Below are 24,886 nucleotides of genomic sequence, written 5' to 3' on the forward strand. Positions count from 1 at the left end.
TATGTCTTCATTTTTATTATGAGAAGGACAATCACAACATTACACAAAATGGCAAATAATATTTCTCATCACTTTGACAAAACATTTTTTTACAAAATAAAGATGGATCAAATGTATTGGATATAATTTGAGATAAATGTTTCTATGTTTCCATATTCTTCCTCATACTACTCCCAGCCTACGACTGGTTCAACTCGTTCAATCATCACAATAACCAAAACCGCCATTGGACTACTCCTCCATTTGGACTGTTGGGGTTAAGACAATAGATATACTGTGGATATATTTTTTTTAAATATAAAAAAACATGTTGTACATACTTACAGAGCTTCTATGACTTACCCAAATAACATATAGCCAGTCTGCAACACGTAATACTAATAAACAGGCTTGCTTTATACCGTTTTGATTTTTCCCCCGTAAACGATACATGGCAGTTGTATGTTTCCATATCTAACAAACTATGTAGAATGTTTATCTGAAGGATTACATTCAGGCATATAATCAGCAAACTGTGATAGGTCATTGTTAACGACATCTTAAATTCAAAGAAACAATAATATGTTATTTACATTGAGGGCTCTCAAAATCTGCGTGTGTAGATATATACCTCCGCTCTACAGATCCGTCAACAACTGAAAATGTTGGCAAAACTTTCAAAACAAAATGCACCAGGCAGTGGTACAAGTGGTGGACGGTGACCATTTCCAGGCATTTAAACCTTTTTCCCCTCTTTCATTTGTTACAATGATTTATCTGCATTTCCATACTTGTGGCACTAGTTTTTGAACAAAACACCTAGAGCAGTCAGTGACTGGCATGATGGAAGAAAGGCCAGTGTCTCGCTTGCAGACTGGTCAGTCCTCACTGCTTCTGAAAGGAGTCTGTGGTTCTGTGGCCAGGCGGGAAAGGAAAGGAGAATGAAGAAGAGAGTGAGACAGAAAGAGGAGGGAGAAGGAAAGAGAGACCAATGAAGGTCAAATCCTCTGTCATGGCTGCAGGTGGCTCATTCCCACCCCACAGTAACCCATTCTCAATAGACAGTACTTTCTCACCCACAAACTCACTCCCCCATTTCTTTCTCCTTCTCTCTGTTCTCCCTCCCTCCCTCCCTCCCTCCCTCCCTCTGTTATTTCCCTCCCTCCCTCCCTCGATTCTTCTCCTCCCTCCCTCCCTCCGTTATTTCCCACCCTCCGTTATTTCCCTCCCGTCCACACACACCCACACACTTCTGCAGCTTTTCGATGGGAACCTCCGTCAATTTCCAAAGTTTCAAACCCAACATCAAAACCCCATCACACTTCAAAAAACAAAATATCTGCTAAGCCCCAAAACCATTGCTTGTCGTGTGAAGGTTAAATGTAAGCATAGAAAATGTTTTAGAAACCATAACTTTACTGTGTTTGAGAGCTACCTATCCAAATAAAACATTGGTTCCCATTGAGATGAATGGTTAGCTAACTGAGGGAGCACATTACCGTAAGAAACAACTGTATGAACATGCACATGTGCATTAAAATGCGTACTTCAAAAACAACAATTTTAAACGAGAGTAAAAGTTCTCCACCAACAGGTAGTTAGGTGACAGAGAGAGAGAGGCCAAGAAAGAGGAAGTGGGAGATAACAGAAAAGTATTACTGTCCCTTGCCTACCTAGGATCCCATCCTGCTATGCCCTCACCCTCCCCTACTGTGTCATTTTACCATCGTTTCTAAATGCTTCCTATAGCTCGAGTGGAATCTGCTTCGAGGTGCCCAGGCTTTGTAGCGGAAACATAATTAAAGTGGTGAAAGATGTAAAAGGTGGAGAATGGGGATGACATCGGGCCAATTTCACACTTGGCACTCGAATGGCCAGGCCCAAGCCAGGACCCTTGCCATGCAACACAGATCAAAGCCCAGTGTCACTGCACCACAGCAAAAAAAAAAAGGCAAAAGGGCACCTAACTATGCTAATCCCCAGGACAAATATATTTTAATCTGGTTAGAATACAAGTTAATGCTCGAGCTCAGTGACTGGACATTGTAGAGAGAACCCGAGTGGACAGATGCCCCTTGTACCTTTCCAAATGAGGTACTTTTGTCTGGCACTGCTTGACCATAGTCAGGTCCAACTTTCCTTGGGTAACCACCTCAATGCATTATCAAGCTACACATACACACACACTGCACAGAGCTGAGGACCGTTTACAAACAGCAACTCCAGCAGTTGTCATTGACCCTGTCTGAATCCCCAACAGGGCGCACCTAACATGCAAAGGAAATTAGTATTTTGTGGTCCAGTTTGTCCCCTTTCACATTGAGCCCTTCTCTCTCTCTCAATAGCACCTTGGTAACCCTTGATCTCTTATGTATGGGACTCAGGGCACTGGGGCCTGTAGAAGTTGACTGGGCAGACAATGAGAAGCGGACGCCTTCTAAGAAGTCGCACAGAAGGCAACTCTCATTTCACACACTGTGTTTGAGTGACCCCTTGGCAAAAGAGACACGGGATTGTTTTCATCGGAATGCTAGAAGTTTTTAGGGAACTTTCCATTTGGCTGTTTTTCTCATGTAGGATATCGAATGACCCTTCCTGGTGTAGGCCACCCTACCCATTCTCTCACTTAGGAAGCATTCTCATCCAAAAAAATGTTTTTAAATAAAAAAAGAGAAGAAAGATATCCCATGGAATTTAAGAATCTAGAAACTTGTTAAAACCACTTCCTGGATTAAACTAACCAATGAAATAAGGTTGCTTATTTATTGATTGATGCATACCAGACAGAATTCATTTAAATTGCTGAACGATTCGATTCACTTGCAAAAGTAAAAAACATGCTACGATATTGTTGAGGGACTGGCAGTAGGGCTCAGAGAAAATAGTCAAAAATGAACGTCAATAAAGCATTCGCTCCAATTCCCCACAATTCTTTAATTTTCATGCCCAAACAACTTTTTCCTCCAATGCTGAAAGTACATTCTGAGTCCACATTTGACATAACAACCCAGATAAAATATTTCTGTTCAATGTTTATAAATGCTGCAGTGAAATACAATAGCAATGCAGGTGGTTTTTGATTTATTTCATGCCATGGTTTCTGGTTCCTATTCACATTTCACTTACAGATTATGAAAGGAGGAGTATGGACAGACGAGTATGAAAGGATGTTCATTGCACTGTATGATTTTTCATTACACCTCAGTCAGTTCTACACCCAGTCTATAATTTGGAGTTGACCAATAAACTTTTTTTTAGCACAGACTCGACACCCCGCGTGTCATGGGCTTCGTTTGGACAGGCAGTCCAATTCAGATCTTTTATTTTTTACTAATTGGTCTTTTGACAAATAAGATCAGCTCTGAAAAAGATCTGATGTGATTGTCCAAAAGACCAAATAGTGGGAAAAAGATCAGAATTTGGCTGCCTGTGTAAACGCAGCCATGATGTAGTTTTCATCACAGAAGCAATCGGAGACCCCCTGATTAACTAAATGCTGAACTCGGCAATACTAGAACAGTGGTTCCCAAACTTTGTTGCTGAGATTTTTAGACATTCAATCTTTTTTAAAGAACCAACAAAAAACATTCCCGAGTAGAAATTGTCCATAGTATGCAGTTGGGTTTGACCCACCATTTTGGGAGCCCTGACAAACATGCCGCAGATCATGAACATAGGAAATGGAGTCAGCACATAATTTGTTCCATACTGAACTGTCATGATCAATCTTTCATGGTGCCAAACCGTGGGATACACAGCGAGAGAAGGTAGGTTTCTCATAGTCAATATTCCGTACCATATTCAAATCCTTCATTTTAACACCGAACATTGTAATTTTTCTTCTTTATTTATATCCCCAAACCAGATGTATTCTCTTTTGTGTCCCTCAGTGGGTGCGATGTTTGGTGTGGAGTTCTTTTTAAATGCCACTTTAAACGTGTACATGATACTGCAACAAAACAATAAAGTCAGTCATTATAAGTAAGTAGATCTCCGATATACAATTGTGATGAGGCATACATCTGGGGAAGGGTATACAACAACTTCTAGAGTGTTGAAAGTTTCCAAGAGCACAGTCGCCTCCGTCATTGGGAAATGGAAAAAAATATAGAACTACCCAGACTCTGCCTAGAGCTGTCCGTCCGACTAAATTGAGGAAGTAGGACCTTGGTCAGAGAGGTGACCAAGAACCCAATGAAATCTCTGACAGAACTACAGAGTTCCTTGGCTGAGATGGGAGAACCTGCCAGAAGGACAACAATCTCTACAATACTTCACCAATCTGGGTTTTATGGGAGAGTGGCCAGACGGAAGCCACTCCTGAGAAAAAAGGCACATGACAGCACGCCTGGAGTTTGCAAATAGGCACGTGAGACTGACTGCATAAGGCAAAAATATTTTGTGTTCTCATGAGACAAAAATGTATACAAAGCACTACGTCTGGAGAAAAACAAAAACACAGCTCATCACCCATCTAACACCATCCCTACCTTGAAGCATGGTGGTGGCAGCATCATGCTATTGGGATGCTTTTCAGTGGCAGGGTGTGGGAGACTGGTAACGATAGAGGGCACAATGAATTGAGCCAAATACAGGCAAATCGTTGATGAGAACCTGCTTCAGAGTGCAAACGACCTTAGATCAGGACAATAACCCCAAGCATACAGCCAAAGCAATGTTGGAATAGCTTCGGAACAAGAATGTGAAAGTCCTTGAGTGGCCCAGCCAAAGCTTAGACTTGAATCTCATTGAAATTCTGTGGAAAGGCTTGAAGATTGCTGTTTACCGCCGCTCCCCATCTAACTTAACAGAGCTTGAGAAAATCTGCATGGAAGAATGGGAGAAAATCCCCAAACCCAGTTTTGCATACCCAAGACGACACAAAGCTGTAATCGCTGCCAAAGGTCCTTCTACAAAGTATGGACTCAGAGAAATGAGCTATTTCTGTATTTCAATGTCAATACATTTGCAAACAATTGGCATTATGGGGGTATTGTGTGCAGATGGGTGAGAATGTTTTATTTATTGAAGCCATTTTGAATTTCTGAAGGCTCTGTATGTGTCTGTGTTGCTGCGAGAAACAAAGGTAGCCAGACGGGCAGGGCCAAGGGCACATCCTACTCACCTCAGGCCCCCTATGCTGTGTGGGGACCAGGCTGTCACTCACTCTCTATGGTTACGCATCATGGCCAACAGAGACACAGTGAGAGAGCCACCGCTACAGTACATCACACCAACAACATCAGTGCAGAAACCCATCCTCAGCATGACATCTTCTTCGTGGTGCAGAGCACAGCCATCCTCCTCACACGCTGTGAGGGGGGGGGGGAAACAAAGAAACAAATACATTGTGAACCAATGAGAATGTCATATTTACCAGGGGTGCCTAAAAATAGAACTTTGATTTATATGATCCAACCTAATTTGAACACTATTGCATGATCCAACCTATTTTTTCCTATCTATTGCGTGCAGATTGGATGGCAGTGTGCTGTATACTCCATCACACAATTAATTTCCCAGGCAAAATTCAGGTTCGTCAATATATTGTAAAGAACAATCCCAGAATTAGGCTACATCTAAAGTTGCTGGTGCACATGAGCAACAAAATAACATACATGCCATGCGTATAGTGACTTAGAAGCAAACAGATAAGAGTATCGCAAATGGTGTTTGTTATCGTATTCCGTAAAACAGTCATTAGGCATCAATGCCGTATAATCACCACAATGAACCGAAGGTCAAATATATTCACCCATTTGAAGGTTTACCGTGTTTCAGACCACTCAATGCCCTCCCTACACCGCAAAAACCCATTCTACTTCTGAGATACAGCACAATTCTGGAATTCAAATGACACAGTGTTCTACGGTGACGCGGAGGCTCATCGGAGACATGATACCGCAGAAAAATGGCACGGGCCGTGTTATGTAAGCGGAAAAAGATATGATCATATAACCAAATCTCTGTTTGCACACATCGATTTGGTAGATAACACAAATCATCAGGAAGACATTTCAATGCTAAACAGAGGAGCTGGTGAAATTGTGCATAAAACATCTTTGCCTCCATCTCTAGTGCTGATAACAAAAACATATCCAATGGAAGAAGATAAGCCTCACCGCATGATGTACCGGTTACTGTATCCCAGTGAGCAAAACGTCTAAAAAGACATCCTTTTAACTACACAACTGGTTAAAAAGACGTCATTTGGGCTGTAAAACGGGTTAAAAAGGACGTCATTTCAACCAGTGTCGTCACAGGGATGACTATCCCTAGTTGCTTCCTAGACAAACGCAAAAAAACAGCCGCCTTAAATGTCATTTTTCACAAATAACACTACTCGCTAATCCAGATCAATGTACTTCTGTGCGGTCTGCCACACATTACCATGGCGAGGCGACATCAATTCTATCATTGAGCCTCTGAACGGCCTGCACTGTCAACCATTTCTTGTAGTTACAGTCATTGAGAAAATGGTGGCGGGCTAGGCTACCCATCATCTGTATCAGTAGTATCTTCTACCTGAGCTGTTCTATGCAAACGATTCATTCCCTAAGCACTCACTCACACAATAACTCTCGCCTTCGTACACTACTGTGCTTTAACACAGTTTAAAAGCACCTTAAGACGTATAGAGCGCCCCTAAGCTCGGGTATGGTGAACGGGAAGGGTTATGGTTCAGTGGAGTGTGCCACAGCAGCCACATAGCAGTGGTGGGCGCATCACTCTCTAGTCTCGCTCACTCCATTTTACTGCTAGTCCTGAGTGGCAGGCGAGAGGGCGGGGTGGCAATGGCGGCCATGATGGAAGAATCACTACACCCACCGTTCCACAGGAACAACCACTGCTTCCTGCAGCTGGCTGTATTGCCGGTGAATAGGCGCCAGTCATCACAGACTATGAGAAAATAGTGGTACTATGTGGTAATAACGCTACATGAGTGGGTTCTCCTTAAAAGATGTGCATTGTGAATATGCATGTGTTGCAGAAGATTTTATTTGACGCAAGGCGCAGCAAAAGTCAGCAAACTACGTAGACACGTTTTGTGACCATTTATTAACAGTGACATTACATATTAAATAGAGAAACCATAGTGTAATAACTGAATTATTTGACAAAATTTGATCAATTCTGTTCTCATATAGTCAAGTGGGTGGCTTAGCTGAGTCAAAACTGGCAACAGACCAAATGGATATCTCATGAAATGATACAGCAATTTGTGTCCCTCAACACAAAAACAGTAGTACTGTTTTTTAGTCAACTTGTAAGAAATCAATGCAATGCCTTTGAGTCTAATAAGATTTTTTTTTTCCCAAAACATTTTTTAAAAAACATTTACCTTCTTATTGCACTGTATTTGTACAAAGTTAAGGGGGGAAAAAAATCACAAATTACTGAAATGTAATAATAGAATACAAATACGTTGGGTTACTTTACACATAACCAAAGTAATACATTTATTTATGTATACACACATACACATATATATATATTTAAAAAAAGATAACTTACTGAAAACTTTTTGAAATTAGATGTCAGAGGAAGTCCAACTGTAAAATACTGAACATCCTGAAAAAAGCTCCCATGTAGATCATCTGCATGTCTTGGTCCCCAAGTGAGCAGGTATAATCGGCTAACAAACCTATTAAATCTAAATGTTTGTTTGCTTCTCAGAACAGTTAGCTCCACATGTTCACGGAAAACTAAATAAATACAAATCAAACGAAACTTCAGAAAAACTTTTGCATTCATGCTAGTGATCCTTTCCAGAAGATTGTATATTATGTGGGTCACATCCACGCCCCCGCTCTTTTTCCCAACCCCTCAACCCCTCCAAATAAAAAACATCCTTTTGGATGACCAGAGTGACTCTTAACCAACTGCATTTAAGGTCAGAGTTCATCATTTCCCCTTGGCAACACCACAGCAACCTGCGACACTGTCTAGACAGGTCATGGTGGCCACCACCCCAGGCCAACCCCCCCTGGCTCTTTCCGGAAGGAGGTGTCAGCAGCAGCCAAGTACAGGGTAAAGAAGGCAGGTCGGATCGTCGCCATCCTCCCTCCACTGATCAAAGCTGACGCTACTCCGTGCCAGGGCCCTGGTCAAAGGGGGCAGGGCCGGGAGATGAACTCTGTGTTTCTCTAATCTGGACGTGTCCAGACCAAATTGTCTCCTTTCACAGCCCAGAATGGACCCTTCCGGTGCTACTGATTACATTAGGGAGGAGAGGCTCTTTTCACAGGGGCCGTCTGCACAAAAGGGGAGCTTCTGTGCCCCTCCGCCATCTGGTCTCCAAAATAAAAGAAAGGGTCCCAGGAAGAGAATAAGCCCAGCGAGCCACGCCTCCCTTTAATTAAAAGGGATGCTATTTGAATAGATGGGATGGCTGGACAGATAAGCAAACATACAGTAAAGCCTCACACATTCAGCCCAGAGATTGGGACCCAATCTGCATTTGCAAATAAAGCCAGTGTGTACAGCTCTGTCAGATGGGCTCTAACCATTTTGGAGGATTTATGTAAATATGGATTTTTGCTGCAGAACAGCAGAAAACAACCAAAATCTAAATTCGGCTGTCGAGCACCACTCTCAAGCCATCTGTTAATAACCACACATTTGAATTCCTAATTAATCAAACATTTGAGAATGTCTTTGAATTGACAAATACATTGCTGCAGTGTAGAATGGAATGGGTTAATTATTTTGATGGCAAAATTATACCTGGTTGATCTGAAGGTGATAGTTACCAAAGCTTGTCCTTTCTCAACAATGACAGGCCGATGTCTCTTCTTGGCCAATATTAGGGATTTGAATGGTGTCTCTCTGGACATGGTACAGTGTGAGAACAAGAGGATCCAACCGGCCAGCTGTCCTCAAAGAGAGGAGGCCCCTTAACACTTTATCCATTGTATCCCCATTGGAGGAATGGACGGCCATCTTCGAAAAGACACTGGACAGAAACGGGTCTCTATGTGTCGTTTCAGAAGCTGAAAATCCTTGCAGATTGCAATTATCTCCAGAGAACTCAAAATCAAGTCTTTGTGGAACATTTTAGAGGACATTGCAATTACATAACTCTCATTATCAGGCATCATAATAAGATTAGGAGAGACCGGGGTTGGAGGTCTCACGGGTTGGTTGACACAGTGCTAATTACTCCCAATCTAAATGGCACTGTGTAAGAACTCATCCACCTGGTCAATTCATGTCATTGAATTCATGTCATGACAAAACATAGAGGTGAGGGGAATGTATATTTTTCATAGGTGAAAGTAAAAAAATGAATTATTGGTGTTTTCTTTGCAAATCTTTGAATTATGGGAGTATCCATGAACAATGTTGTTGAAAGGAGAAAATGGAGAGCTAAATTTCAAACTTATTTCGGAGTTCGGATCGTCACCCTCGGCTCGTCGCCCTCATTAAGACGCTCGTTACCATCTTAATGAGCACATGGAATGTAGGGTTGATTGTCACTATCAACATTGCCCCTGCCAGTACACAATACACCCCAAGCTCTTTTGCTCTTGTGCCATTTTATTTATTATTCATTAGGATCCCCATTAAATACTTACTGTACCTGGCAGACACCTTGATCACAAATGAGGTTCACCTAGGGTGAGTCTCAGCCATTGTACTCCGGCCATGCTGACCCCTGCGAATTCCCCAAATGTGGGAATCTCGACAGTAATTTGTGGTAGTGGGGGACTGCGTCCACGCTCTCCCATGATTGTATTGCTAGGTATTACTGCACTGTTGGAGCCAGAAACAACAATTTCGCGGCACCTGCGATTACATCTGAAAATGTGTGTCCTCGAACAATACACTTTGATTTGATTTGGATTTGAGCTGCTGCCAAGCGACTCTTCCATTTATGAACATTTGAACATCTTGGCCTTGTTCTGTTATAATCTCCACCCAGCACAGCCAAAGGAGGACTGACCACCCCACATAGCCTGGTTGTCTCCTGACCCCTCCTGTCTCAGCCTCCAGTATTTATGCTGCAGTAGTTTATGTGTCGGGGGGCTAGGGTCAATTTGTTATATCCAGAGAACTTCTCCTGTCCTATCCGGTGTCCTGTGTGAATTTAAGTATGCTCTCTCTCTTTCTCTCTCTCGGAGGACCTGAGCCCTAGGACCATGCCTCAGGACTACCTGACATGATGACTCCTTGCTGTCCCCAGTCCACCTGGCCGTGCTGCTGCTCCAGTTTCAACTGTTCTGCCTGTGATTATTATTATTTGACCATGCTGGTAATTTATGAACATTTGAACATCTTGGCCATGTTCTGTTATAATCTCCACCCGGCACAGCCAGAAGAGGACTGGCCACCCCACATAGCCTGGTTCCTCTCTAGGTTTCTTCCTAGGTTTTGGCCTTTCTAGGGAGTTTTTCCTAGCCACCGTGCTTCTACACCTGCATTGCTTGTTGTTTGGGGTTTTAGGCTGGGTTTCTGTACAGCACTTTGAGATATCAGCTGATGTACGAAGGGCTATATAAATACATTTGATTTGATTCCTGGGGGTCCAAACAGAAATAAAACAATTACATCACAACAACAGCCTACATCATAAATAAAACAATTATACAATATATTATTACAAATTTACAATATAAAATGTACACTATTACAATGTGTGTATGTAGAGTGTGTGTGTTAGATTGTGTTTGCGTATATGTGTCTCTCTTCACAGTCCGCGTTGTGCCGTGAGGTGCTGTTTTATCCGTTACTTTAATCTGATTTCACTGCTCGCTTGAGATATCTGATGTGGAAGAGAGTTCCATGTAGTCACGGCTCTATAGTACTGTGTGTTTCTTAGCCTCTGTTCTGGACCTGGGGTGCTGTGAAGAGACCCCTGGTGGCTTGTCTTCTGGGGTATGTATGGGTGTTTGAGCCGTATGTTAGCTGTTGGAACAGACAGATCGGTGCTTTCAACACATCAATACCTCTCACAAAGACAAGTAGTGGTGCAGTCAATCTCTCCTCTACTTTGAGCCAGGAGAGATTGAAATGCATGGTAATGATATCAGCCCTTCATGTACAGTTAAGAGCCAGCCGTGCTGGTCTCCTCTGGGCCAACTGTAATTGCCTATCGGTGTGTCCTTCTTCGTGGCACTTGACCATATAACTGGGTAGTAGTCCAGGTGGGATAAAACTGGGGCCTGGGTTGATTGTAATGTAAAAGGGATCCCTTTGTTGCCTTTCTCTCTCTCAAAAACATTTATTTTGTCACACACCGACAGACATGCACACAAAAAGTTACTCAAAATGTCAGATGTTATTCTGAAGACATAAAATGCTGCATTTTGTGAGGAATATCGTTCGATCAAAGAAAGTTGGCTATTTCTAAGACTTTGTTTGCTATATCGCTTCACTTCCTGTTACAAAATAAATAAGCTACTCGCGATCATAGCGACAACCAACTCCATACTGTGTGACAACCAACCCCACGATGGGGCAGGTGTGTGTTTGATGGCTTATAACTCCATGTTGGAATAAGATATGTGAATAAAATGGGGCCCCATTTCAACCAAAGACATTGGCCTTTCTCCTAATATTGAAAACGGTGATATACTGGTGCTGTCAATAAAAAGTACAGATGCGAGCAGAAAGTGTGACGACCAACCGTTCTCCCCTACATTCTGGATAAGAGCGTCTGCTAAATGACCAAAATGTAAATGTCATACCGGAGCAATATTCCAAAGATTTCTTTACATTGTTCAATAATAATCCTCCAGGCACCAGTGAAACATTCTTAAGGGTGAACGTTTGCTGAACAATAAGACTTTGAATCCATGATCATCAGTTCATCCTGGACTGTAATCACTTTTAACGACTTGTTCCTCCGCAAATGACACTTTAAGGCTAAATGGCATTGTGATATTGCTGGTGTGTGTGTGTGTGTGTGTGTGTGTGTGTGTGTGTGTGTGTCTGGGGGTTAAGGGTGAGGTCTACAGATGGATGTCTGAGACGGACTCAGTTCACTTCGACAGTTTTGGGATGACATGGGTGAGCGTGGCACCAAGAGGGTAGGTGTCTGCAGTCAAGTGGAGTATATGAGCACAGTCCCCGTTGTCATTAGCGTTTGTTCCATACGAGTCTTTTCCGTGCAACAAATGACGTTATCGGGTCTTATGGTTCCCCATTACTTCTGGTAACGAACGAATTGAAAACAACTTCCAATCCTACAGAGACCAGCGAATGGCGTTCCAGGGAGGGACTCGAGTCACTGTGTGAAATGAACAAGAACAGACACGACACCTGGCATTTCCCAGCCAAAGTGTGTCGTTGTACACTGCTGAGCACACTGCTGGAACAGCCTGCTTAATTGTGCTAGTTGAAGAGACTGGTGGAAATGGCAGTCTAACCTACTCCACTTTTGTTTACTCCAGCAACATTCTAAAAAAAACCTGGGGCTTTATTGACGAAACGCTTCTGAAAACTGTTTTTCTTCTCGCTATGCACAATTCCTGCTAAAAGTAACCAACAAAAACAGAGACAAAAGCTTTCCAGTAGAAATAAAATGCTTAACGCCATTGCAGCCTGGTGCGATGAGAGCTGCCGATGCATAACGGCTATCCAAAAGACAGCCTGTGGTTTCCTTGGCACCACTATTTGCCCACAGTCCTGAAGTTAATGAAAGTAAGCAAAGTCTTTAACAATGAGCGCCACGGAAAAACATACAAAACGCTTAAAAGGGGGAGAGTAAAGCTACTAGATGGCAAACCAGAGGATCAAATGTGATGTTTTATGAAAATGGGTCAAATAGAGGGAAAAAAGACAAACCCCACATTTGACTCATAAACTTGAGCATTCTACTAATATGCGGTTCCTTATTAATAAATTGGACTTCAGACTTGACATGATCATAAACCCATCTTTAATTATGCCCTAGTCACACAAATATACTGCTCGGTCACAAATGCCATGAAACACTGCATTTTCACCACTAGACATTTGCATACAGCAACTGAGAGTTGACACAAAATATAATTCTGCTCGGAAGATCCCTTTAATATTGATCAACCTTGAATTTTTCATGAAAATTATGTTCACTTGGTGCTCGTATTTGAGCTTCTGTTTGCTTGATAAATAAGGGCTTATGTAACGGCCCCACAGGTGACCAATTGTACAGAGAATGAGATAATATTTTACTCCTGCTTCTTCCATTTTCAAGTGATTCCTCCAAGTCCAGCCAACTCATTAAAACTTTGTTGAAGTGAGTAATTAGCCAACAGTTTACAGCCGTGCAACCATCCATAAGATGGTGTTGAAGATGAAAGAGGTCAAGTCAAAACAAACTTTACCATTGAGATCAATGAGGGATCCTAGAGGTCATGGCAGTAAGCCCTGCTAAGAGCATCAGATGACACAAACTGAACACTGAGCACTTTGTAAGTGTCTATTAAAAAAAAACTGCCGCACAAACATGAAAAATATCAATTTCACATTTGGTTTAGCGCTTTACCACCTTCGTGTCACCGACACTGATTTGGGCTGTGGAAGACAAAACACAGCTCCTGGATAAGGATTGTGTTATTGCCTATCAATTAGCATCAAAAGGGGATTAGCCCACATGGCTGATGGGGTGAGGTGGTGCGGGGGCCCGCGCACAGTCACTGAATACCAGGGGTTAAACCTCTGACTTCATTAGGCCTGACCTTTCCACACCATTGTGTGACAGGAGAAAGGACATGGTGCAGTCTGCATTTCCCTTGCTCATTTTGACTTCTGTGGAGTTAAATGTTTAAAACAAGCCAAAGGCATGCTAGCTCACGCTCAGTGAGATATGAAATCCACCCTAAAGGTCTCCTGACTGATGTGGGTTTCCACGGTTTGCAGCAGGTGGGCATTTACCCTCCGACCCCCACCCTCCCTGTACAATAAAGAATTTCCTCCACCTTTGAGCGAGGTGAGATTGACTAATTAGTCATGGTGCGTCGTAGTCTAGTTATGAGGAACCGGCGGGGTAGACTGGTTCTAACTCTGCTCTGCCTGGCCGTCAATTTACGAAAGGTCACAGTGCTTTAGGAGAGAGAGCAGGTATTCCAGCTGAAGCTAATGAGAGACCCTAATTAAGAAAATATATGAACACACCTGCAGGACGAAAAGTGCCACGCATACGAGGAAGCGCGTAGGAAGGAATACTCCAGGATGGCCGCTAACTTAACTATGCGGGTGATAGGCTATGTACTGTATTTTATTTCCTTTGAGATTTTTTTTATGTCATCTCCAAAAAAACTCAGCAGACTCATGGGCAGCCAAAAAGTACAAGTAGTACAACCAAATTTGTATAGAGAGAGAGAGAGAAAAACAGTCCATTTCATTAATCTGCAAAACCGACACCTAGAGAATAGGAATACAACTCTCTCATCTCCATGTTTTATTAAAACCTTCCCATTTGTAGTATAAACAAAACAATAATTACGGAATAGCATGAAAGCAACCCATGCCCATCTGTACCATTGGCCAATTTATCCCAAGAACACTAAAGTGGGGGGGTTACCATGGCAGCGACATGGCATAAATGCATTGTACTGTATCTTACTATGAAAGTGATGCACTTCGTGGTAAGAAATCAAAACGTGTTTAACATAAGACGCCACCAGAGGACAAAAGTTTCCAGCCAAAAGGTCTCTCTATTTCAATCTGGACAAGGCTAGGGGTCGCAGTCACCCACCCCATACCGCTTTTTCTTTACTCTTATGGAGAGTTTTATAGATGAGTACACCCCATTTAAAAGGCAGTGGCTGAAGGATTTGCAGTCAAATGAAAACAGGGGAAATTGCTGGAGCTGTCAGTGTTACACAGCTGAGTGGGAAGGACATGCTGTGTGTGCACATCCTAAAACCAGCAGCTGCATCTAGAACAGTGGAACATGGGAAAGCACTTAGCATTCACACGGAGCAGCGCAGTCAACATCTGAAACAAACCATTCACTTATTTGCCATTCAAACGAAATAGCGCGTTCGCGACTGCACTTTTAAGCTGATGTTCACTCCATGTTTCCATTGGCAGATATTATTTGTCCCGCTCATCTTTTTCTGTCTAAAGAGACCCTCCCACCCAAATAAAAAGCTGACCCTTCAAATAGAGACCAGTCAAAAGAGGATCTTGGATGACTTCCAAGGCATTCGTGCTATTTCGGATAAACGCACAGCGTCATCATTGTCTTAACCTTGTCCTTTGACTTTTGAGCGACACGTCCATCCTATTGCAGATGACCTCCCAGTAACCAAAGATCTGCCTGTCCCAGACATATTAGAGGGGTCATGCAGACAACCTGATCAATTCTCTCATTTATTAGTGAGGCGAAAGCGGATCCTCATCAGGTAGGCTTTAATGTCTGGGAAGTTCGCCCAGGATCCTGGTAGACGCGTACCAGACTTTAACGCACGAGTAACGTGAAATGTGTACTATACTGTACAAACATGACACAGTATTATTTGTTATTATTACAACGTCTCCTTAAATGATGTTACATTTTCGCGAAGGCTCCGCCCTTGTAATATCAGAAGAAACATTGTGTGAGAAAGTGTCCTAAATATCAAGACCTTAAAAGTGGGATAGTTCACTCAAATTACAAAAATACATACATTGGTTTCCTTACTGTGTAAGCAGTCTATGGACAAGACCACTATACATGCTTTGGTTTTGTTTATTTGACCAATGCTTACTCTTTAGCAATTTTGACAATATCCCTGACGTGAGTATTTTGGGCATTTGATGTCATCTTAAAGCTAGAATCTTTATTTGAAATAATGTTTTGGTTGGGCCAGGAAAAATGTAACCACTCCAATTCATAGACAGAGCTGTGGATGCACGGCTTGACCATCCATGATAGGGCCATTATAGTTTTAACCATGTTTTGAGGCTATACACAGTTCGTTTACATTTACTTTGTTTACAAACATTGGAGTATATTTGGGGTTCTGATGGAGTACGACATTTGAACTAAGCTCATGAGGCATTTACAAGTTATATTCTTTAAGAATCAATGGGTATAAGTCCAGAAATGGATGTAGCAACTAAGGATTCTAGCTTTAAAGTAACTGTATTAATTAAGCTATGCAGTCCATTTGAGTGACTTTGTGATGATTTGGACATAAAACGCAGAAAATACTAATATAAGGTCAGGGGCCATGTGTCTTTTCTAAATTCATACCCATAGCCCTATAAATGGAAAGCCCTTTAGTCAACGGTAAAAACGAAGTTAGTTTACTTATACATACTGGATTACATTTTACATGTATAGTCATTTAGCAGATGCTCTTATCCAGTGCATACATTTTCATACCGGTCCCCTGTGGGAATTGAACCGACAACCCTGGCGTTGTGAGCGCCATGCTCTACCAAGTGAGCTACAAGGGAGCAGAGCATAGACTAAATGGTAGATTGTTACAATATGTTACGAAATACATTTCCTTATATCGAAACACACACTTTCAACTATCGCAGCTGCCTAGAAATGAATACGCACATATTTTTTAACACAGGCAACCCTGTCGTAACTTACTTCAAACCTCTGAGTATTCATACTAATAACACAGTTTTACACCAAATAAAGTTATAATATTCCTCGGCGGAATTTGCGTTGTTGTACTGTTTGTACAGTACAACATGTTACTAAAGCTCAGTCATGCAGTGCCTTGTTTCAAACTTTAGGACCTCTTTACATTTTTGGTTGTTGAGGAAATACTTCAGCCACAACCCCCAATATCAAATTATCTCTAATGCCTGTTATATCAGCCCTTGTTTTCCAAACCCAAATGTGCCCCAGAAATCTCACTGCACAAAACTCAGTGCACGAAACACAACTGTATTGGGCATTGCCTTGTCTCACCCCAAAGGTCAAGAAGTTTGAACGAATAGTGAAAAATCAAGGACTATAGTGCAGACAACCTGACATTAAGCCGAAGCTTGATTCTCCTACACCACCACCAACCCTCAATGCCCACCCCCACCACCACCGCCCTCCACATCCTGACATGCACACAAACCAACAGTCCTCTTTCTACTGTCGTGGCGAGGGAGTAGCATGCCAGCTTAACGTGTCACTGGCAGCCATTCTTGTGTTAGGTGGTATAGAAACACAGGTTGACCTTCGTAAAACTTTTTTTTTTACAGGAAAACCAAGGCCACCATTCAGAGCGTGAAAGTCAGAGGTACCAGAAACCTACACCCCACAATTAGAAAATTGTTTGTAGCTACAGTTTTTACTATATGGGAACATGTTAAGTTTACATTATCAAATACTTTCAACCAGACTATTCAAAGGACAGAGAGAGAAATTTAAATGTAAGGAGATTTACAGTTTAAGGATTCTCTTTGGTATACCATTTTCTCTCACTTTTTGTTTTTTACTTTTAAAAGACCTGATCATGATTTGCTTGTTCAAAAGCATGTTGCCAAATAATATATAGAAAGGTAATTAAAAGTAATTCAAAGATAATGCGGGCAACTATAAAACTGCAAACTCAAAGTCTTATAGCTTTAAAGGTTTAGTTGCAAATCTCCACTTCAGGGATTGAGTTCATTTGTTAATTCATTCCTCACGCAACATCCAGTCAGTTATAGTGCAACGATTGATTGAAACATTAAAGTTACCCTTATTGCAAAAGTACACTCATAATATCCGTTTGAGTTTTGCAGTAATGATGAGTCGCAGTAAATATTTCACTGTGTGACAACAAATCACTGCCAAAAGATACAATATTAAAGTACAAAAATTGATGGGTAACCTTTGTTTGAAAAGCAGTCAAATACGATGGGAAATTGCAACAAAAAAAAAGATATTGAATTATATGCCAAGTAACGTATCAAAGAATCATTCTATTGTATTTTACAATAATCTAATCAGTTAATATTATATATTGTGGTCTGTATATGTATATGTGTACATCTAATTTGATTGCAATTTTTCAAGTTCACAATAAATAATAATTTGGTTTGAAAATCTACTAAACACATTTTTTCTTAATAAGTGTATTATAGAAACAGCATCTGATAATATTTGATACTAAAGATAACACGATTTGGTACGGTTTTTTTTAAATTAGGGAATATATAGGTCTGCATGTGTCCTCACTATCTGTATTTATTGGGGTTAAATGCTTATTTTAAGACATTGCAAAACAACGGGATAACCTGTTGTAAATAACCTGAAAACTGAAGAAAAAAAAATATATATATATAGTGAAATCTTTTAATTTAATAGTTTTATATTTTAAATATGTTTCACTTAATTTTTAATCATATGATGTTGGATCGCGATCAAATGTAAAATCATATCATTTAACTGTGGAGAACAGTCAACCACAAAACGGACAAATTCATATGATAACATTTGATGCAGATTTTGACAAGAAACTTTTGGGGATAGCCAATTTAAAAAACTGAATGGTTACCCGTCTCAATGCAATCATCTAAAATCGAACGACCTTGTACGGGGGGGGGGGGACGGGACTAAATAAAGATAAAAACATAAATCCATGTTCAGGGACCTCTCAAATTAGTTTCCTCACTGACGATTTAACATTGTTCAGTTGCATATCGTTTTTGTTTTTTTGTAGAAATTGTCCTGGTTCCTAATCATACGCCCTGCATTTTCAATTCGCCTGATCCAGTAGCTACATTACAGCGCAAACTCTTTCCCCTTCGGCTGCACCGTAAAATGGAGGATGCTGGCCTTGAATTTTCGACAGCTAAGACCAGCAAAGAGCACAGCTGTGCAAATAGTCATGATCTTGTGCAGCCATGGGGAAGAGGCAAGTGGGCCCATATTCTGGCAGACTGCGAGGAGACTCTTTCAAATACAGCAAAGGCTTTGATTCAAAAAATATGCCACACCAATATCAAAGGAAACGCCCTGTTCCCAGAGTGCAGCGTCATTACGTAGTCAGGATAGGAAAAACAACTAGCCGTTTAGAAAGCAGCATTGGCTGGTGTCGCTGTTGTGCAGTGCACTGATAAACGACTAAACAACCGAATTTAACCTACCGTAATATATTGTATGAGCACAGAGATCCCCCAAAAAGTGTTAAAATAAAATAGAAAAATGGCTTTAAGATTAACCACATTCTCTCTGGGCATTTCCATGAAGCTAGAATGTAAATCGTGACTTCTGCCACTAGAGCGAGGAAAGCAAAAGGGAACCGATAACAGAGTAGTAAAACGATTCTGAGATATAAGTCAGTATTTTTTCCCAGCTAAAAGCCTCTGGTGAAACCTTATCTGATTTCAGATCCACATTTTGTAATTATCTTGTGAAGATATCAACAATCTGAGTTTATTAGAAGTGGTTGCTGAAAATGAATGGACTGCAGAGCTGAATGCAAAGTGCCATTTCTCAGCAACAGATCTGACGATGAAAGCTGCTACTCATTTTCTGTTAATATTAGCCTGTGCAGCAGAGTCATGCTCCCCCAAGGCAATAACACTTGCTCTCTTTACCCAACACCTTATAGCATTCCTAGCGTTACTATTTTCTCCTTGTAACATGCCCAAATGTGCTTTAGCGAACAGGTCAACAATATTCTTACCATCAGCCATGGAACAGTGTCCTCACCACAGACATGGGGTTTATGTACAGGGTTCAAGATGTCATAAGGGCCTTCTGTAAACAAAGACAACAAACATCTTAATATGCTGCTAACGTGAAAAACAAAAAAATAACCCATGCTAGACATAGGATTAAAGACATGAAATTAAGGACAGAGTCCATTTTAAGTGTAACTAAAATGTTCCTAATCATTATAATTGCATAACAACCCATTGTACCTGTCTGCTTTCAGTAGTGTTAGTGAAAAATTTACTTTAAATTGTTTTTATTAAAAATGTATTTCAAATATATGTTGATGAGCATAGCAGGTTTCCCACAGGAAGCCAATTTTGTTACAATGTCATCGTGCACAAATTGTGTGGTTTTTGAATTTAAACCAGGTCCATTGGACCGTCATGAACATGCTTACAGACAGACCATCACCATGGCTTGCAATGTTTTTCTCCCTCTCTAATTGCAATTGGAATATTGTACATGTCAACCATTTCAGGTCAGGTTGGGGACAAACCCAACCTAGGGTTTGAAAACATAATCTTAAACCACTCAAAAACCATTAAAGTAACTGTCCTGTGAAAATCTCACTTTTAAAAGTTCATATTCTGTTAACTCATACCCAAATAACGTTATTGACTCATCCTATACTTGTATGTGGACAAAGCATACATTGGAGGGGGAAAGAAACACTTCAAAAACCCCACCTCAAACTTGTATCTCAAACAGACAGTTTTAAAAATGCTAGTTATTTCCTCACAGAAGATAGTGAAATGAAATGGGCAATCAGCAGTCTACTCGCATTAATATATTTTATGACCGTATACGCCCACACTATTCTGTCGTTGGGGCACGCCCACGCCATTCAAACACGGAAAAGCTGCTTTTTAATAGCCATTTTTTGGAAGGAAAACTTTTTCACACATATTGTAGGTCATATTTCATAGAAATCTGGAAACTCGAGACAGCTACTTTAAGACTCAGTGAGGGTGAGGTTGGACAGCAGATGCACAAATCAAGTGTCAACAGGTGATCATTAAGTGATCTGTCCAGGCCGGTCACTGATAAGACTCACAGGTTAAACATCACAAAGCCAGCGATAACTTTTACAGTCAGACTGCACCCTGATGGGTGTTTAACAGCACCCAAAGAGGCCTTGCGTCTATTACGATCTCTCTTTAGAGATCTACTGTACATCATTAACTTGTCATTACAACTCCTTCTGATAATGCGTGGTTTTGTACACTTTTTACTTTATTAAAATGTAGGCTAAGAGATCTTGTGTCCATTAACCACATTTGTTACATCAGAATCAGCATCAAAGACATCACTTGCATAAGTTATTACGTCAAACCATAAGGCCATGCATGAGTCACTATGTGCCATGAGCAAAATGCTGATGGCTGAACCTGTAAGATTTCAATGTTCCAGGCTGCCCTGCTCATTTTCTGAACTCTGTCACTCCCCTCTACTGTGACGACGAGGGGCGTAAGACTGAATACTATGGATATTTTTGCTGAAATATAAACAAAACCAGACAGTGGGATAGTCCATATCATGCGTGCATATGAACAACAGGGTTGATGTGGGGAAAAAGAGACTAACAGTGCCCAGAGTTTTTTAAATTGTTATCAAAGAAACAAAAAGGGGGTTTTGGTGCAATGAATGCTCACTTTACATTCAGCAGTAACAAATAAATCTATGCTTTCAGTGATCTATCACAGATATCCGCACTGTGTTCTAGTATTCTGTCCAAGGTTTGTCTCATTACATTCATCAAATAGCCAAAGAATCAATAAGCGATAGAAAATAACAATGCTTTGAGATTTCAGCAGCCGCCATCTTGTCCTGTCAAACCAGAGGCGTGTGGGAGGGTAGCTTCCAAGTCATGTGACTACTGTTTGTTTAGACAGCTACAATGACGAAGCAAAGGTGTCTATTTCACAAACAAAGTAGAATCTCTGACAGAGGCAACAAAAACAAATGAGGATATTCCCGCTGAAGAGCACCTTATCTAAAATGTCAAATTTGTAGAAGCTTATTGTGCATGCAATGGAAAAATCTATGAACTATGTAAATGTTTCAGGCTACACAATTTCATTTTTTAAACACAGTCCATTCGAATGGCTTCTTCAATAAAAACTTAACAGTAATTCTAGTGTCCTATACCAAATTCAGTGAATGGCAAGAGATGACAGGAAACCACCGTAGACAGGTACAGAGGACTACAGCTAATACACATAGGCTAATAAACATACTGGCTGACACAAATCACGTTTTGGTTAATCTTCAGGGCTATTTTGCCTTACCTGAAGTAACAATTTGTGGGCTATAGGCTATTACATTGATTGTGTAAATAAAGAAAACTGCTACCTGTTACTTGTGTTTTGACACAGTTCCAGCATCCAATTTTCATGAGTAAGAGCTCTTTTGGCAATTGGTAGCTTAGAATGTAGTTTTGGGGTTATGAGCCATCTCATGTGCTAACCTTGCCTTACCTTAACAGGTAGACGCCAATTTTACAACACCTCAGTAATTTACTTATCATTTACTTGTAATTTACTTTTTCAACCAGAACCAACCTTTCAAATAACTGCTCCATTGAAACGCTCCATTAGGCTTAAACTTCAGGGCAAATAGGCTTTTTGTCAGGACGGAAGAAGATGATACCTGCGGGTTTAGAGCACACGAGAAAACTATTTTTTCCACATGCCAACAATAGCGTAGTATTTACCACACGCGCAGTGCGGCTACACTACACCAGTTCAATTTTCTCATGTAGCCTACAATGTTGCTGTAAAAAAAATGTCGTAATCCATCAACAAATTACAAATATTTGGGAGTAACATGTATCCAGCGTTCAAGTGCTTGTCGGAACTTTGACATGTTCGACTTGCTAAATGGTTGTAGTCATACACGTGCCACGTTTAACCAGTTAGCATGTCGGACATTTCCGACTTTCCTAGTTCCAACTACCACATGAACTCGGCATAACACACGGTCACTCGTGTAATGTTTTAAAAAGGGCCATCATCCTCTGGCTCTGAAAATGCTGAACAAGTAAGCGGCACTCTCTTGTGAGGTGCTCAAATGGTTAATAGGTGTTCACGTGAGCAAAGATGCGTCACCTGCGCATCTTCACAAAGTAGGCAACAGGGCGAAGAATGAGGGATGCATATTTCCTCAAAAGCAACAATGCTGTTGTCTGTTTGGCAGTGCATAATTCACATCACATAAGGAATGTGTTATATACAGCAATGAAGTCAATATAACAGCATGTGATGTCTGTTGATTTTTTTTTTGTATAAAAACACATTTCCCCTTCTATATCATAACATATTAATTTTAACAGCAATGAACGATATCATTTATTTAGTAAGCTATATAAAAAAAAAGTAAGCTATCACGCTCTACAGACGGTTGGTTGTCTTACCTGTAAATAATGAATTGTCTGATGATAAACATTGAAAAAACTTTCAAAGCGTCAGCCTAAATATTGATTTATATTGCAAGGTAATTCAATCGGTAGCGTTGTTGAGTGATTGTAAATTCCCATATTGAATTCATTATTTCTTATCAATTTAGATGGAGACTTAAAACTCCATCTCCAATTTGTTCAGTTTCAGACAGACTCCAGACAGTCTCAAAACAGTTACGTGCCTGTCTGTGTTGCGCGTGCACGACCCGCGCAAAAAAAAGAGCAATACTTCAGACTGACAGCCAAAGAGCCAATGGCATTGTGTATCTGAACCTGGCATCCAATGACAAAGACCGTAATGATAACCCTCGTGCTCGCAAGCTGGGGTTGAAATGAATCATTCCGCTGGGCTACTTTAAACTGTGTCAAGCTTGAACTTGAAAATAGAATTGGAACTTGCTTTAACTCGTAACACATATTCTTGGGGTAGTGGAAGAAGTTTAAAATGTTGTATTTAAGCCAAGCAGTTAAATATAGTCAAACTTAAATTTAGTAAAATAATTGGTCTTGTTACTTTGATTGTGTAGTTTATCAACCTTATTACTTTGGATTGTGGGACAGATATATCACATATTTCATCTCAAATAACTATACTCAGACTAGCCTAATACACTTTTATACACTCTCCTACTAGAATACCACAGTATGTGCCAACTGTAATAATAGAGTACAAACGACAAGAAGACATGGTTGAAGTTTAAAATAAATTAAACTACTTTATTTTATCCCAAGTGTTTATCCCTTACTTCAACCATACATCAATTTCTTAATTAAATAATAAAGCTGTTAAAATAAAGTTATTACTGGATAGATACATAGGATAGATAAATAAATAGATAGATAAAGAGAATAACATGTTTTTGCTGAAAGACCAACACGTGAAAATCGAACTCCCGTGTGGAATTCCTTTTTCACGTGTGAAAAACTGTTGAAATTTTTCATCCCCACGCTGTCACATTTATTTCAGATTGAGATCATGTTTTCACATGTGCTCAAATGTGTAATTGAACGGTATCACAGAGATCTTGCATTCCCTTGTCACCACATTTATTTCACAATGAGATGATGTTTTCACCTGCGTACTTTCATGTTATCACGTGTTACTTTTACATGTTGCCACACATGTATCACATTCTCTTCATATAAGATCACATGTGATCACATGTGAAGTTGGTGTGTTTTTTCTGTAAGGTAAACAACAATGTTTATTTATTAAGTATAAATGCTTAGGTTTGCTTGTTTGAAACAGGTTCATAGCAAAAGACAAATGTCTTCTTAGGTCTCTGTTACTTCCACTGGATGGCTCACTCGCTTCCTACAATACTATGGTGTTTTCACAGACTTTAGAAGCTGTTACCGAGTTCACAATTGACCAAAAACAATGACAAGGGAGGTCAGATTCATTGTGCTTGGACCCCCCCATCTGATACTCCAATCACATGAAACAAACTGAAAACAAAATAGATTATTGCAGTGCCATTATTGCAGTGCCATAACTTTAAGGGGTGCCAGAGACAGAAGGGGGTGACAGAGAAGGAGAGGAAGCTAGACATCCCACTTCATTTTTACTTGAACAATAAAAATGAATTAAGCAGACCAGATCCAGCTGCTATTACATTGGTGCCCCCCCCCACCAATCCCCTCCCAATGGTAAATGACCTGAGTAAGACATCTTCATTTAGCTACCATCTTTTGGGTGCTTTTATACATTTTTACATGTTCACCACTACTCATGGTTCCCTGGGAAACAAGGACCAAAACTAAGGTTTATATCCTGTCACACGTAGGCCTACATTACAAGTTGATTGTCATTTTCAGGGGATCAGAGTAGGCAGAGTATAGGCTGGATGCTATATCCTTTGGATTTTAAAGGT

At 40.6% G+C, this 24,886-nt stretch overlaps 1 long non-coding RNA gene and 1 other non-coding gene across 3 annotated transcripts; one reads left to right on the plus strand and one right to left on the minus strand.

Moving 5' to 3' along the window:
• LOC118374060 (uncharacterized) lies at positions 1 to 23,185 on the minus strand. 2 transcript variants are annotated; one of them, XR_004823538.1, is made up of 5 exons: positions 22,968 to 23,185; positions 22,117 to 22,204; positions 19,524 to 19,597; positions 5,105 to 5,291; positions 1 to 892 (listed from the first exon to the last, which is right to left on the minus strand). It is a non-coding gene; the product is annotated as an uncharacterized LOC118374060 (long non-coding RNA). The 2 variants fall into 2 exon arrangements; XR_008111609.1 differs by lacking the exon at positions 22,968 to 23,185 and having other exon boundaries at positions 22,117 to 22,521.
• Positions 9,550 to 9,711, plus strand: LOC118384102 (U1 spliceosomal RNA). The gene has a single exon (XR_004825804.1). It is a non-coding gene; the product is annotated as a U1 spliceosomal RNA (small nuclear RNA).
• Positions 23,186 to 24,886: the final 1,701 nt, after the last annotated feature.

The sequence above is a fragment of the Oncorhynchus keta genome, chromosome 4 (assembly GCF_023373465.1).
Source record: "Oncorhynchus keta strain PuntledgeMale-10-30-2019 chromosome 4, Oket_V2, whole genome shotgun sequence".
In the NCBI taxonomy this organism is placed as follows: Eukaryota; Metazoa; Chordata; class Actinopteri; order Salmoniformes; family Salmonidae; genus Oncorhynchus; species Oncorhynchus keta.